This window comes from Harpia harpyja, chromosome 3, assembly GCF_026419915.1.
Source record: "Harpia harpyja isolate bHarHar1 chromosome 3, bHarHar1 primary haplotype, whole genome shotgun sequence".
NCBI classification, from domain to species: Eukaryota; Metazoa; Chordata; class Aves; order Accipitriformes; family Accipitridae; genus Harpia; species Harpia harpyja.
The window spans coordinates 14170070-14183058 of NC_068942.1; the positions used below are offsets into that span (position 1 = coordinate 14170070).

At 45.3% G+C, this 12989-nt stretch overlaps 1 protein-coding gene across 4 annotated transcripts in view; it reads left to right on the forward strand.

Annotated features, from left to right (window-relative positions):
• The first annotated feature begins 11612 nt into the window (after nt 1–11612).
• ASCC3 (activating signal cointegrator 1 complex subunit 3) overlaps nt 11613–12989 on the forward strand; it is a 287526-nt gene continuing 286149 nt past the window's right edge. For all 4 annotated transcript variants that reach the window (XR_008234298.1, XM_052781435.1, XM_052781436.1 and 1 more), the window contains exon 1: nt 11613–11692. The gene's annotated coding sequence lies outside the window, so the exon portion shown is untranslated. The remainder of the gene's footprint in view (nt 11693–12989) is intronic.

Genomic DNA, 12989 nt, shown 5'->3' on the forward strand with positions numbered 1-12989 from the left:
CCCAAAACATTATCAGACAGATCATCTCTCTCTGGCAAGATACTGTGGAATCAACACTTAGGTAAGTTACAAGTTCTCAAACCTGTGAATATCTGTCACCAAGACTAAAACCTGGCAACAACGTGGCTGCTTCAAACATCAGTTGTCATTTTCTTACAAAGTTTTACTCTATCCATTAATAGAAGTATCGACTGGGAGAGGAGTGGCTGGAGAGTTGCCCTGCAGAAAGGGATCTGGGGGTGCTGGTCGACAGCAGGCTCAATATGAGTCAGCCGTATGCCCTGGCACCCAAGAGGGCAAACCCCATCTGGGGGTGCATCAAACACAGCCTAACCAGATGGTTAAAAGAGGGGATTATCCCGCTGTATTCAGCGTTGGGGTGGCCTCACCTTGAGCACTGTGTGCAGTTCTGAGCCCCACAATTTAAGAAGGATGTGAAGGTCCTTGAATGCATCCAGGGTAGGGCAACAAAGCTGGTGAAAGGGCTGGAAGGCATGATGCCCTATGAGGAGTGGCTAGGGACTTCAAACTTGTCTAGTTTGGAGAAAAGGAGGCTGAGGCAACAGGATAGATATGACTTAGTTGCCATCACAGAAACATGGTGGGACGACTCCCATGACTGGAGTGCTGCAATGGATGGCTATAAGCTCTTCAGAAGGGACAGGCAAGGTAGAAGAGGTGGTGGGGTGGCTCTCTATGTTAGGGAGTGTTTTGACTGTACAGAGCTACACGACTGTGATGACAAGGTGGAGTGCTTATGGGTAAGGATGAGAGGGAAGGCCAACAAGGCAGATATTGTGCTGGAAGTCTGTTATAGACCACCCAACCAGGTTGAAGAGACGGATTAATTGTTCTACAAGTGGCTGGCAGTAGTCTCAGAATTGTGTGCCCTTGTTCTTGTGGGGGACTTCAACTTTCCAGACATCTGCTGGAAGTACAACACAGCAGAGAGTAAGCAGTCTAGGAGGTTCCTGGAGTGTGTGGAAGATAATTTCCTGACACAGCTGGTAGGTGAGACAACCAGGGGAGGAGCCTTGCTAGATCTACTGTTTACAAACAGGGAAGTACTGGTGGGAGGTGTGATTGTCAGAGGCTGTCTCGGACTTAGCGACCATGAAATGATAGAATTTTCAATTCTTGGTGAGGCAAGGAAGGTGGTCAGCAAAACCACCACTATGGACTTCCAGAGGGCTAACTTTGGCCTCTTCAGGACACTGGTTGAGAGGGTCCCTTGGGAGACGGTCCTGAAGGGCAAAGGGGTCCAGGAGGGACGGACATTCTTTAAGAAGGAATCTTAATGGCTCAGGACCAGGCTATTCCCATGCGCAGCAAGATGAACCGCTGAGGAAGACGACCGGCCTGACTGAACAGGGAGCTTTTGCTAGGAGTCAAGAAAAAAAAGGAGAGTTTATCATCTCTGGAAGAAAGGGCAGGCAACTCAGGGGGAGTACAGGGATCTTGTTAGGTCATGCAGAGAGGAAATTAGAAAGGCAAAAGCTCAGCTAGAACTCAATCTGGCCACTATCGTAAAAGACAACAAAAAATGTTTTTACAAATATGTTAACAATAAAAAGAAAGCCAAGGAGAATATCTATCCTTTAATGGATACAGAATGGAACATTGCCACCAGAGATGAGGAAAAGGCTGAGGTACTTAATGCCTTCTTTGCCTCAGTCTTTAATAGAGAGACCAGTTATCCTCAGTGTACTCTGCCCCCTGAGCTGGAAGGCAAGGACAAAGAGCAGAATATACAACCCTTAATCCAGGAGGAAATAGTTAGTGACCTACTATGCCATCTGGACACTCAGAAATCTATGGGACCAGACGGGATCCATCCAAGAGTACTGAGGGAACTGGCGGAGGTGCTTGCCAAGCCGCTCTCCATCATCTATCGGCAACCCTGGTCAACAGGGGAGGTCCCAGAGGACTGGAGGCTTGCCAATGTGATGCCCATTTACAAGAAGGGTCAGAGGGAGGATCTGGGGAATTACAGGCCTGTCAGCCTGACCTTGGGACCGGGGAAGATTATGGAACAGTTCGTCTTGAGAGCGCTCACATGGCATGTGCAGGACAAACAGGGGATCAGGCCCAGTCAGCATGGGTTTATGAAAGGCAGGTCCTGCTTGACCAACCCGATCTCCTTCTATGATCAGGTGACCCGCCTAGTGGATGAGGGAAAGGCTGTGGATGTTATCTACCTCGACTTCAGCAAGGCCTTCGACACTGTCTCTCATGGCATACTCCTTGAGAAGCTGGCGTCTCATGGCTTAGACAAGTGCACTCTTCACTGGGTGAAAAACTGGCTGGATGGACGAGCCCAAAAGGTTGTGGTGAATGGAGTTAAATCCAGTTGGCGGCAGGTCACAAGTGGTGTTCCGCAGGGCTCGGTGTAGGGGCCGGTTCTGCTTAATATCTTTATTGATGATCTGGATGAGGGGATCGAGTGCACCCTCAGCAAGTTTGCAGACGACACCAGGTTGGGCGGGAGTGTTCATCTGCTCGAGGGTAGGAAGGCTCTACAGAGAGATCTGGACAGGCTGGATTGATGGGCCGAGGCCAATTGCATGGGGTTCAACAAGGCCAAGTGCCGGGTCCTGCACTTGGGTCACAGCAACCCCATGCAGCGCTACAGGCTTGGGGAAGAGTGGCTGGAAAGCTGCCCAGCAGAGAAAGACCTGGGGGTGCTGGTTGACAGCCGGCTGAATATGAGCCAGCAGTGTGCCCAGGTGGCCAAGAAGGCCAATGGCATCCTGGCCTGTATCAGAAACAGTGTGGCCAGCAGGAGCAGGGAGGTGATCGTCCCCCTGTACTGGGCACTGGTGAGGCCACACCTCGAGTACTGTGTTCAGTTTTGTGCCCCTCACTGCAAGAAAGACATTGAGGTGCTGGAGTGTGTCCAAAGAAGAGCAATGAAGCTGGTGAAGGGTCTAGAGCACAAGTCCTATGAGGAGCGGCTGAGGGAACTGGGGTTGTTCAGTCTGGAGAAAAGGAGGCTGAGGGGAGACCTTATCACTCTCTACAACTACCTGAAGGGGGGTTGTAGTGAGGTGGGTGTTGGTCTCTTCTGTCAGGTGGCTGGAGATAGGACGAGAGGAAATGGCCTCAAGTTGCAGCAAGGGAGGTTTAGATTGAATATTAGGAAAAATTTCTTTACTGAAAGGGTTGTTGGACATTGGAATAGGCTGCCCAGGGAAGTGGTTGAGTCACCATCCCTGGAGGTATTCAAAAAGCGCGTAGACAAGGCACTACAGAACAGAGTTTAGCGGGCATGGTTGATGGCTGGACTCGATGATCTTGAAGGTCTTTTCCAACCTAAATTGATTCTATGTTTCTTTGATTCTATGAAAAAGAGGCTGAGGGGTGACCTCATTGCTCTCTGCATCTTCCTGAGGAGGGGAAGTGGAGAGGGAGGTGCTGAGCTCTTCTGCCTGGGATCCAGTGATAGGACACGTGGGAATGGTTCAAAGCTGTGCCAGGGGAGGTTTCAACTTGACATTAGGAAGCATTTCTTCACCGAGTGGAACAGGTTTCCTAGAGACATGGTTGATGTCCCAAGCTTGCCAGTGTTTAAGAGGCATTTGGACAATGTCCTTAATAACCTGCTTTAACTTTTGTTCAGCCCTGAAGCGGTCAGGCAGTTGGACTAGATGATTGTTGTAGATCCCTTCCAACTGAAATAGTCCTATTCTATTCTATTCTATTCTATTCTATTCTATTCTATTCTAATTCTATCTTTAAACAGTTGCATATGGTGATTTTTCACAAAAGAAATGTTTGTTTCATGTTCAGAATGAAATGATGCTTCCATTTGTTTTACTTTCTTTTTTCATTCTCCTTTGATACAGAGCTGGCAAATACATCAATGCAAATTCATGAAACATGACATATTGTGCAGTCATCTTGAAATTATGCAAGCATGGATCAGACTAGGCATATGACCAAGATACAGAAACACTATGGCTAAAGACGACCCTTAAATATAATTCTCTAAAACAATACTGGTAAATCTTTTAAAATATTTTTTATGTTTTCTAAGTTCAGGCTCCTTGTTGGATATAGTAATATAAATTTTCTATTAGATTCTGATGTATTTATTTTAAAAAGCAAATAAAAGGTCATAGGTTTCTGAAAGAAAAAAAAAGGAAAATAATAATGCATTCTTTATTCAGCTGTTATATATGAAAAGTCATTCATGATTGTCCTAGTTTCAGCTGGGATAGAGTTAACTGTCTTCCTAGTAGCTGGTACAGTGCTATGTTTTGAGTTCAATATGTGAAGAATGTTGATAACACTGATGTTTTCAGTTGTTGCTCAGCAGTGTTTAGACTAAAGTCAAGGATTTTTCAGCTTCTCACGCCCAGCCAGTGAGAAAGCTGGAGGGGCACAAGAAGTTGGCACAGGACACAGCCAGGGCACCTGACCCAAACTGGCCAACGGGGTATTCCATACCATGTGACATCCCATCTAGTATAGGAATTGGGAAGTGGGGGCGGGGAATCGCCGCTCAGCGGACTGGCGGGGTGTCAGTCAGCGGGTGGTGAGCAATTGCACTGCGCATCATTTGTACATTCCAATCCTTTCATTATTGCTGTTGTCATTTTATTAGTGTTATCATTATCATTATTAGTTTCTTCTTTTCTGTTCTATTAAACTGTTCTTATCTCAACCTGCGGGTTTTGCTTCTTTTTCCCGATTTTTCTCCCCCATCCCACTGGGTGGGGGGGGAGTGAGTGAGTGGCTGTGTGGTGTTTAGTTGCTGGCTGGGGTTAAACCACGACAATGATGAGATGATTAGCTCTATTAGCATTAAAGAAATCATAGCAGTGGAGATTACTAGGAAATTTGGAACTATTTAAACTTAGGCTCAACAACTGAAAGAAAACTTGTCCACTACCACTCCAGAATCCTGTTAAATTATGAGAATGTGTGTGATGTTTCTATACTCTTTATCCATACTGGTGAAGCAATTAATGCTGTTGCACTTTTATATAAATTTAAGAAATTACAGATAATCATAAATGGAGACTAATAAGAAACATATTTTCCATTCTAGCTACATTGATATTCACCAGCACAGAAGGCATATCACGCTGCTTATTTAATCTGAAAAACCCTGCAGAAAATATAAGATTGCTCTGAAAAATCACTATGTTAAAGAAGAGCAACTGGGTGTTAAACCTACATACATTCATATCCGGTAGAAGATAATATGAATAGATTGAAGTCAGAGAGCAATGCAGAAGAACCACTAATAACAGAGATGATATATCCCCTTTATGTAGCCTGCATTACATTAAAAAAGGCTCAGGTCTCGATGAACATATTTGAATTATGAATTTTTATGCAGCAGTGGCTACATATTTTCTTACATGTATCTTCAGCAGTATTTTCTTATGATACACTGTGTATTAATTCTCAAGAACTCGCAGACCACCTACAATATCTTTGCAACTGTATTGGATTTGCATGGCAAGTTTTGGTAGCAGGGGTCTACAGGGGTGGCTTCTGTCAGAAGATGCCAAAAGCTTCCCCTTTGTCCAACAGAGCCAATGCCAGCCGACTCCAAGACAGACCCACCACTGGCCAAGGCTGAGCCCATCAGCGACAGCGGTAGTGCCTCTGGGAGAACAGATTTAAGAAGTGGAAAAAAACCACACAACAGAAACTGCGGCTGGAGAGAGGAGTGAGAACATGTGAGAGAAACAGCCCTGCAGACCCCCAGGTCAGTGCAGAAGGAGGGGAGGAGATGCTCCAGGCGCCGGAGCAGAGATTCCCCTGCAGCCCGTGGGGAAGACCATGGTGAGGCAGGCTGTCCCCCTGCAGCCCAGGGAGGTCCACGGTGGAGCAGATATCCACCTGCAGCCCGGGGAGGACCCCACACTGGAGCAGGGGGATGCCCCTGAATATGGCCGTGACTCTGTGAGAAAGCCTGTGCTGGAGCAGTCTGTGCCTGAAGAACTGCAGCCCATGGGAAGGACTTACGTTGGAGAAGTTTGTGGAGGACTGTCTCCTGTGGGAGGGACCCCATGCTGGAGCAGGCGAAGAGTGAGGAGTCCTGCCCCTGAGGAGGAAGGAGCAGCAGAGACAACGTGTGATGAACTGACCCCAACCCCCATTCCCCGTCCCCTTGCACTGCTGAGGGGGAGGAGGGAGAGAATCTGGGAGTGAAGCTGTGCCCGGGAAGAAGAGAGGGGTGGGTGGAAGGTGTTTTTAAGATTTGGTTTTATTTCTCATTATCCTACTCTGATTTGATTGGTAATAAATTAAACTAATTTCCCCGAGTCAAGTCTGTTTTGCCTGTGACAGTAATTGCTGAGTGATCTCCCTGTCCTTATCTTGACCCATGAGCATTTTGTTATATTTTCTCTCCCCTGTCCAGCTGAGGAGGGGACTGATAGAGTGGCTTTGGTGGGCACCTGGCATCCAGCCAGGGTCAACCCGCCATAGCGTCTTTTAAATAAAGTATTACAAGCCATATGAACAAGATGACTGTAAAGAATTATAGCTCATTTGAATGACAGCATCTCCAATGCACTGACTTTTGCTAGCATTGTAGTTGTGGCCATGCACAATATGATTACTGTGTAAGCACGGGCAATAGACATTTTGGATGTTTTCTGAGGAAGCTGCATTATCCTCACATAATAACATTGATTTAAAATTCTTCTCCCAGTGTTGGTAACAGTGGCATCTGCAGGGAGCAGTTTAGTTTTGAATGCTTGATACTCTCATCACAGCAGAGATCAACAGTGAGTCAAGGATGTCTGTCAGGTTTGTCTTACAACTTCAACAGAGGCTGAATTGGTTGAATTTTTTGGAACACAGTGATTTAGTAAGTTTTCTGTTGTCAAAGTAAAGACAAGGTCATTCTAATTACTAGTCCATTTCTTTTCTGAGTCTGAAGTACACTTCAAGAAACTGTAAAATTCATGGTTCACATAGTAGCATTAGTTTTTAGTTGTTAAAAAGAAACAAAAGAGTCAATTCAATAGCCCATAAATTACAATGCATTTGCAGATAATAATTCAAGTGTCACCAGCTGGCAGTACTCGCAGTGACCATAAACTAGGGATCAGGTCTTGTGAGTACCCATTGTTCTTCATGTGAAAAACCCTTGTTTAACTCTGAATGCAATATTGCTTAGTTAAGAAACACATAAAGTGAGAAATACAGTAGTGAATTCACTCAGGTAAATTTGCATGGTATTACGCAAACTTAAAATCAGGTATGTTTCTTGCTTCCCAGATTCTACAATTTTGGTCCTACTTCACTGAAACCTTTTTCTAAAATTCAAGTTAGAACTTCTCACATGGTTATGCTGGAAGGACTTAGTGCAAAAGACAGAGACTTTTTTACACCTTTTTATTGGACCTGCAAGCATAACAGTCAAACAAAGGACAAGATACAGTGAACTGCAGATTTAGATATTAAAGAATATTCAAATGCTACAAAAGATCTGGTACTATACGAAAGAGAATAAACAAAAGATTATTTAAGGTGTGGACATCAAACAAATGAAGTAAGAAGAAATAGGAAGACTTTTTTTTTCCTGAGGAGCAAATTCCTGTTAAATTCATCTCATAATTTATATTTCTGTCCATCTTAGTCCATAAATACGGTGAAATTGTCCTCACCTTGTATATCTTCCTTTAGCTAACTTTAGACATTACATTAATATATACACATCTACATGTGAGCTGGTCATTTTATGCTCCCCTTACTGATAATTGAGAAGCACTGGTACTCTTATAGTACGATTCATCTATTTTTAGGGTGAGATGGACAGAACCTGTGTGCTTCTACCGATTCTTAAGCAAATGCAGATGAGCACAGACATAGATTTCTGTGTAGCAGGAATGTAAAATTTTTAAGACAAAGTCCTCTCTATGAATAATTTTTTTAATCACTTTTATACATCATATGTGTTCCAAAAAATATTAGTACACACTGAAGAAGATCAGATTTTTTTTCTTGAGATACTTAGTAAGTCTATATTAAGTCATCCGTATTTGATAAAATTAATTCCATGCAACGTCTGGCACTTCTGATCCACTAAAAATCTAGCAGATAATATCTTTATTGTACAACATCACTGTACACATTCAGCATTAATACAACTGAGGACATAGGGCACTTTTAGTTAAAAAAATTGCTTCAAAAATTATTTCAAATTTGGAACAGTAGTATGTACATCTGTTTTTGCATTTAAGATCTTTGAAAGCTAGGTCATAGTAAGGCTGTGGTATATTCCTAATCCTAATGTCTGCTGGGAAGTCAATGTCAAGAAAAACCAAAGAGCTACAAAAATGTAAAGCTTCAACATTTTCCAAGATGAGGAAACAAATGTACCCAGTAAATGTGATTTTTTTTTTTTTTTTCCATTAGTAGAAGACCTCAGGCTTTGTATTGACCTGACAGTGCAGGGTCTCAGAATTTGTCTGGGCTTGTCTTAGCCTGAGCTGGTTTTAGCTTGCTTTAACAGCTCTCTAGTGGTCAAGTGACTATGGCATGGTATGTTTTATCTTAAGCTTGGTCAATACCACATACGGTAAGCGGTCTGACAAACTGAGGCAGTCAGTTTGTACAAAATGATAGACAGTTCTGTCAACTGAGGCTGGGAAGGCTGTAGGGCAACTCTCAGACTTGAGTGGGGAGCCAATGAGAAGGAAGCAGATTGTGTAAGAAAACATATAAAAATAAACACAATCAGGTTACAAGATGTGAGGAGGAAAGCAGGAACCTGGTGCTCCTCCTGACAAAAAGAAGAAACCCCCAATGGCAACATTATCCTGAGGGAAGACCTCATGATGCTGAGAACTTGTAAGCCCCTCCTGCATTCTTCTTGAGAGGGACAGATAGGTCCCTTAGGATCCAGAGGAACATTTGAAAGGTGACCGTAACACAAAACAAAAGGGTAGATACTAGGAAGGTTTCAGCTGCATTACAGAAAAGAGACTTTTCTCTAGCAGGTAACTTGGACTGTTAGACTGTTAAAACATTAATTGGGCTGAAAGTCAGTTCTTGGTCCTATATATGGTGAGATATATATATTGCAATATATATTGCCCATAAACAAAAATTTGAGTGCAACATAGACAAAGCTACAAAGCCTGTGATCTTAGGAGACCCATGTGTAACATGACCTTGCAAAGCCAAGTTATTCCTTGCAAAGCCTAGCTTTGTAGAATTCATCCTGAATGTCTATTAAAAAAAAAAAGATACCCTTCATTATTAAGGATCCCTGTACTGCTGCTTATCTGTTAGAAAACACGCAAATTTTACTAGTTGTGGTCTACAAATGGAAGTATACATATGTTCTGGTTTTGGCTGGAATAGAGTTAATTTTCTTCTTAGTAACTGGTACAGTGCTGTCTTTTGGATTTAGGGTGAGAATAATGTTGATAACACACTGATGTTTCAGTTGTTGCTAAGTAGCGCTATTCTAAGTTAAGGATTTTTCAGTTTTCCATGCTCTGCCAGCAAGCAGGTGTACAAGAAGCTGGGACCTGAGGGAGCATGGCCAGGACAGCTGACCTGAACTAGCCAAAGGGATATTCCATACCATAGAATGTCATGCTCAGTATATAAACTGGGGGGAGTTGGCTGGGAGGGGCAGATCGCTGCTCTGGCATCCATCAGCGGATGGTGAGCAATTGCATTGTGCATCAGTTGTCTTTTCTTGGGTGGTTTTGTTTTTTTTTTTTTTCCTTTTTTTTGTTCTACTCCTTTCCATTATTATCATTACTTGTTATTATTATTGTTAGTATTGTATTTTATTTTACTTTAGTTATTAAATTGTTCTTATCTCAGCCCACAGGTTTTACATTTTTTTTCAATTCTCCTCCTCATCCCACTGGAAGGAGGGAGGAGTGAGCAAGCGGCTGCATGGTGCTTAGCTGCTGGCTGGGGTTAAACCACAACAACATATTGCTTCAGTATTGCCTGTCTCTCCTCTATGATAAGAAAAAGAGTCTTGGTTTGGTCAGGCTGGAAACTTGCTTTTATGTGACGTACATACTTCAAGAAGTCAGGAAGGAAAGGTAGAACTGTAGTATTTGTTAAGTGACAGCTTTGACCCACAAGTCTATAATGGAATTTCCTCCTACCTTAAGGAAAGTAATATGGCAATGACTAGTCCTTACTCTCCATTAAAAATTTGTACTCAGAAAGAATATAAAAACATTCCTTAAAAAGTGAAGAGTATTAGAAGAATTCATAAGAGGATTGTTCTTTTTTAAATACATGAAGGTGCTCTCTTTTGTAATTATATTTAACTTTGCCTGACAGATCCATGCATTAGAAATATAAAATACTGTATTTATAAAACATTCCCATTTGCTTTGAGACCATGGCTGTAAAATTGTTACAAAAATTGAAATCCTGAGGTATCTAGCATGAAGTTACACGTGCTTAATTACAGTACTTACTCCTTGCTAGTCCCCTATGAAGATTTTCAATAACGTGACAACTGAATAGAAGTGGCAAAAATTCAGGATTTCCAGTGCTGAGACTAGTCAAACACTTTTAAGGGTAAGTGGTCTAGAAACATTATAACCAGCTCCACATGACTATCTACCAAACCCATGATACACACGCTTTATGATTCCTCTAAACTGTGCACGCTTCCTTCCTTTTAGCAAAGGATGGAGTATGTTACTATGTTCTTGGGAGTGTGTTTTTGAACATTTCCAACCGTACAAATACACACACAGGCATATACACGCATGAGCGCTTGCCTTCTTGTATGTGAGCAGAATACTTGCTAGAATGGCAGAGATGAAAGCAGTTCAGTGATCTGCAAAGATAGTGCCGTTACATGCTTTGCAAGACAGAACACAAGAAAAGCCACTTGAGAAGACCGAAGTCAGAAATAAATCATCTGAATGCTGAGAGTTACCCAGCTGGAGGCCTCTTAGAGTCCAGATGTATTTGTGTACAGGCACCCAAGCACTCTAGAGTGAGCTTTTTTTTCTTTGCGACTTAAGTTTTGTCCCCAAATTATCTGACATTGCTCATTCTTCTTTCCCCCTCTCTCTGCACAGCTCATTTTACTAAGTCGCCTTTGGATTAGAAACCCCACTGCTCAGGAACACAGAAGACGGAGTAAGTGTGGAAGAGCACGTAAGGCACACCCCGGCGTGCAGCCGTGGTTTGGGAAGCACTAAGCAAGCAGTGATGGACGAGCCGGTGGAGAGCCTAGAGGGCGGAAACCCACGGAAACCCGTGTCCGGGAAAGCCCCAGGCGCTGACGCGGGAGCAGAAACGCTGCCGGGAGCTGCCCCCACGGTGTAGCTGTTCACGCAGGGAACAACTGGGGCGAGCGCACCTGGCGGCGCAGCGGCCGCAGAACCTCGGCGGGACGCCTTTTTCTACGCAGAAAAGGCAGCGGACGGCGCTAGCGCGGGCGGGTAAACAGGTGGCGGCGGTGCGGCCTGTAGCCGGGTTAGGCCTGTGCACGGCGCCGGCCTTCCGCGGCGCGCGGAAGCAGGGAGGAGGGCGGGGGGCAGAGGCACGCCCTGGCCGCGGGCGGTGAAGAGCGCGGCGAGGCGGGTCAGAGCGGAGCCGGCCGGAGCGGGCCGGGCCGTAGCACGGCCGCCCACAGCCCGCGCCGACGCTTCGCCCCGCCTGCTCGTTTTACGGCAGCGTCGCGCCACGCCGCCTCTTCGCGGCAGCGGAACCGGCAGGCCGGAAGGCAAGTGCGCGGCGGGCTCGGGCGGGCGGGGGTCGGGGCTCGCCGGGCTCGGGCGTCGGCGGCGGCCGGAGCTCGCCGCGCTCCGGCAGATGGGGAGAAGGTCGCTCTCCGCCGCGGCTGGTGCGGAGCTGCGGTCTGGCCCCCCCCTCGGTGAGGAGCGGGACCGCCCGGTCCGGCCTGCCCCGGCGGCCGTCTGCGTCCTCCAGCCGGTGCGCGGGTCTCTGTTTCGGGGCAGCGAGGCCGCCGGCCGGTGCCAGACCTTGCCTTCCCGGCGGGGTCCCGGCGGCGGGGCCAGCCGCGGCGGGCGGTCGGGCGGGGTCTCCTGGCCCGGCAGCGGGGCCGGGGCCGGCCGTCTGCGTGCGTGTGCCCCGGGGCCGGCGCGCACCTCGGCGGGAGGTACGAGGTCACTAATAAAGGCCGGGTCCCGGTCTTCTCTGGGTCTGTTTCTGGTCTTGGCCTCCGTGTGTTTCTTGAAGCGGGGATAGCAGGAGTGTTGCCACGTGGGAAACGGCACAGGTGTTGAACGCGCCTGAACACTTTCAGTACTTAGTACTGGTATTAATAAACGTGGAGAGTGAGAAATGAAGAATGAAAAACCAGCAGGCGATCATGTAGAGTGTCTTCCCTTTCGAATACTACTTGCTTCGTTTCCGTTGGTAATGGTAAACTGATGGCTTCGCTTGTGAAATGCAGGACGATCTCTAGCATGTGAAGGCTTACCCTTCAGGTGCTTTGGGAGAGTGTATCATGCTGGAATTAAAATAATACCTTTATTTGAAAGCTTTTATGAGTTCTGAATTGTATTTTGTTGTCTTTAACATACTAACATTTTTGTAGACCCTTTTGAATCTTTAGGCTTTTTAAAGAATTGACTGTGAAATAGCGCTATTGAAATGGAACCGGTAGCTGTCACTTTTGCAGAGAAAAGATCTAATAGTCAAGCTGAGTTATTTTCTTGAGGATTGACTTGACTTGAGTCTAGTCATTGAGTAGAAAAAAATGTTAGAAATTCCAGAGAAGATGCAACAAGGATTATGTATATCCACGTGGTAGGTTGCAGAGATAAATTTTTAGGAGGAAGAAAACCAAATCAGCCGTCAGTTCAGGTGCAAGTTGGCTTTCATCTGAAGAACACATTAATTATATCAGTGAGGTGCTGAGTCTAAACACACAGTGCTTTTCAGCAGATGCCGTAATGAAATAATTTGCTTTGGATCTGACTTGCTTCTGGCCATTACAGAGTAAACTTGCATCACCCTGGAATTAGATGTGTAGATATTTGGAAGAACTCTCTTCC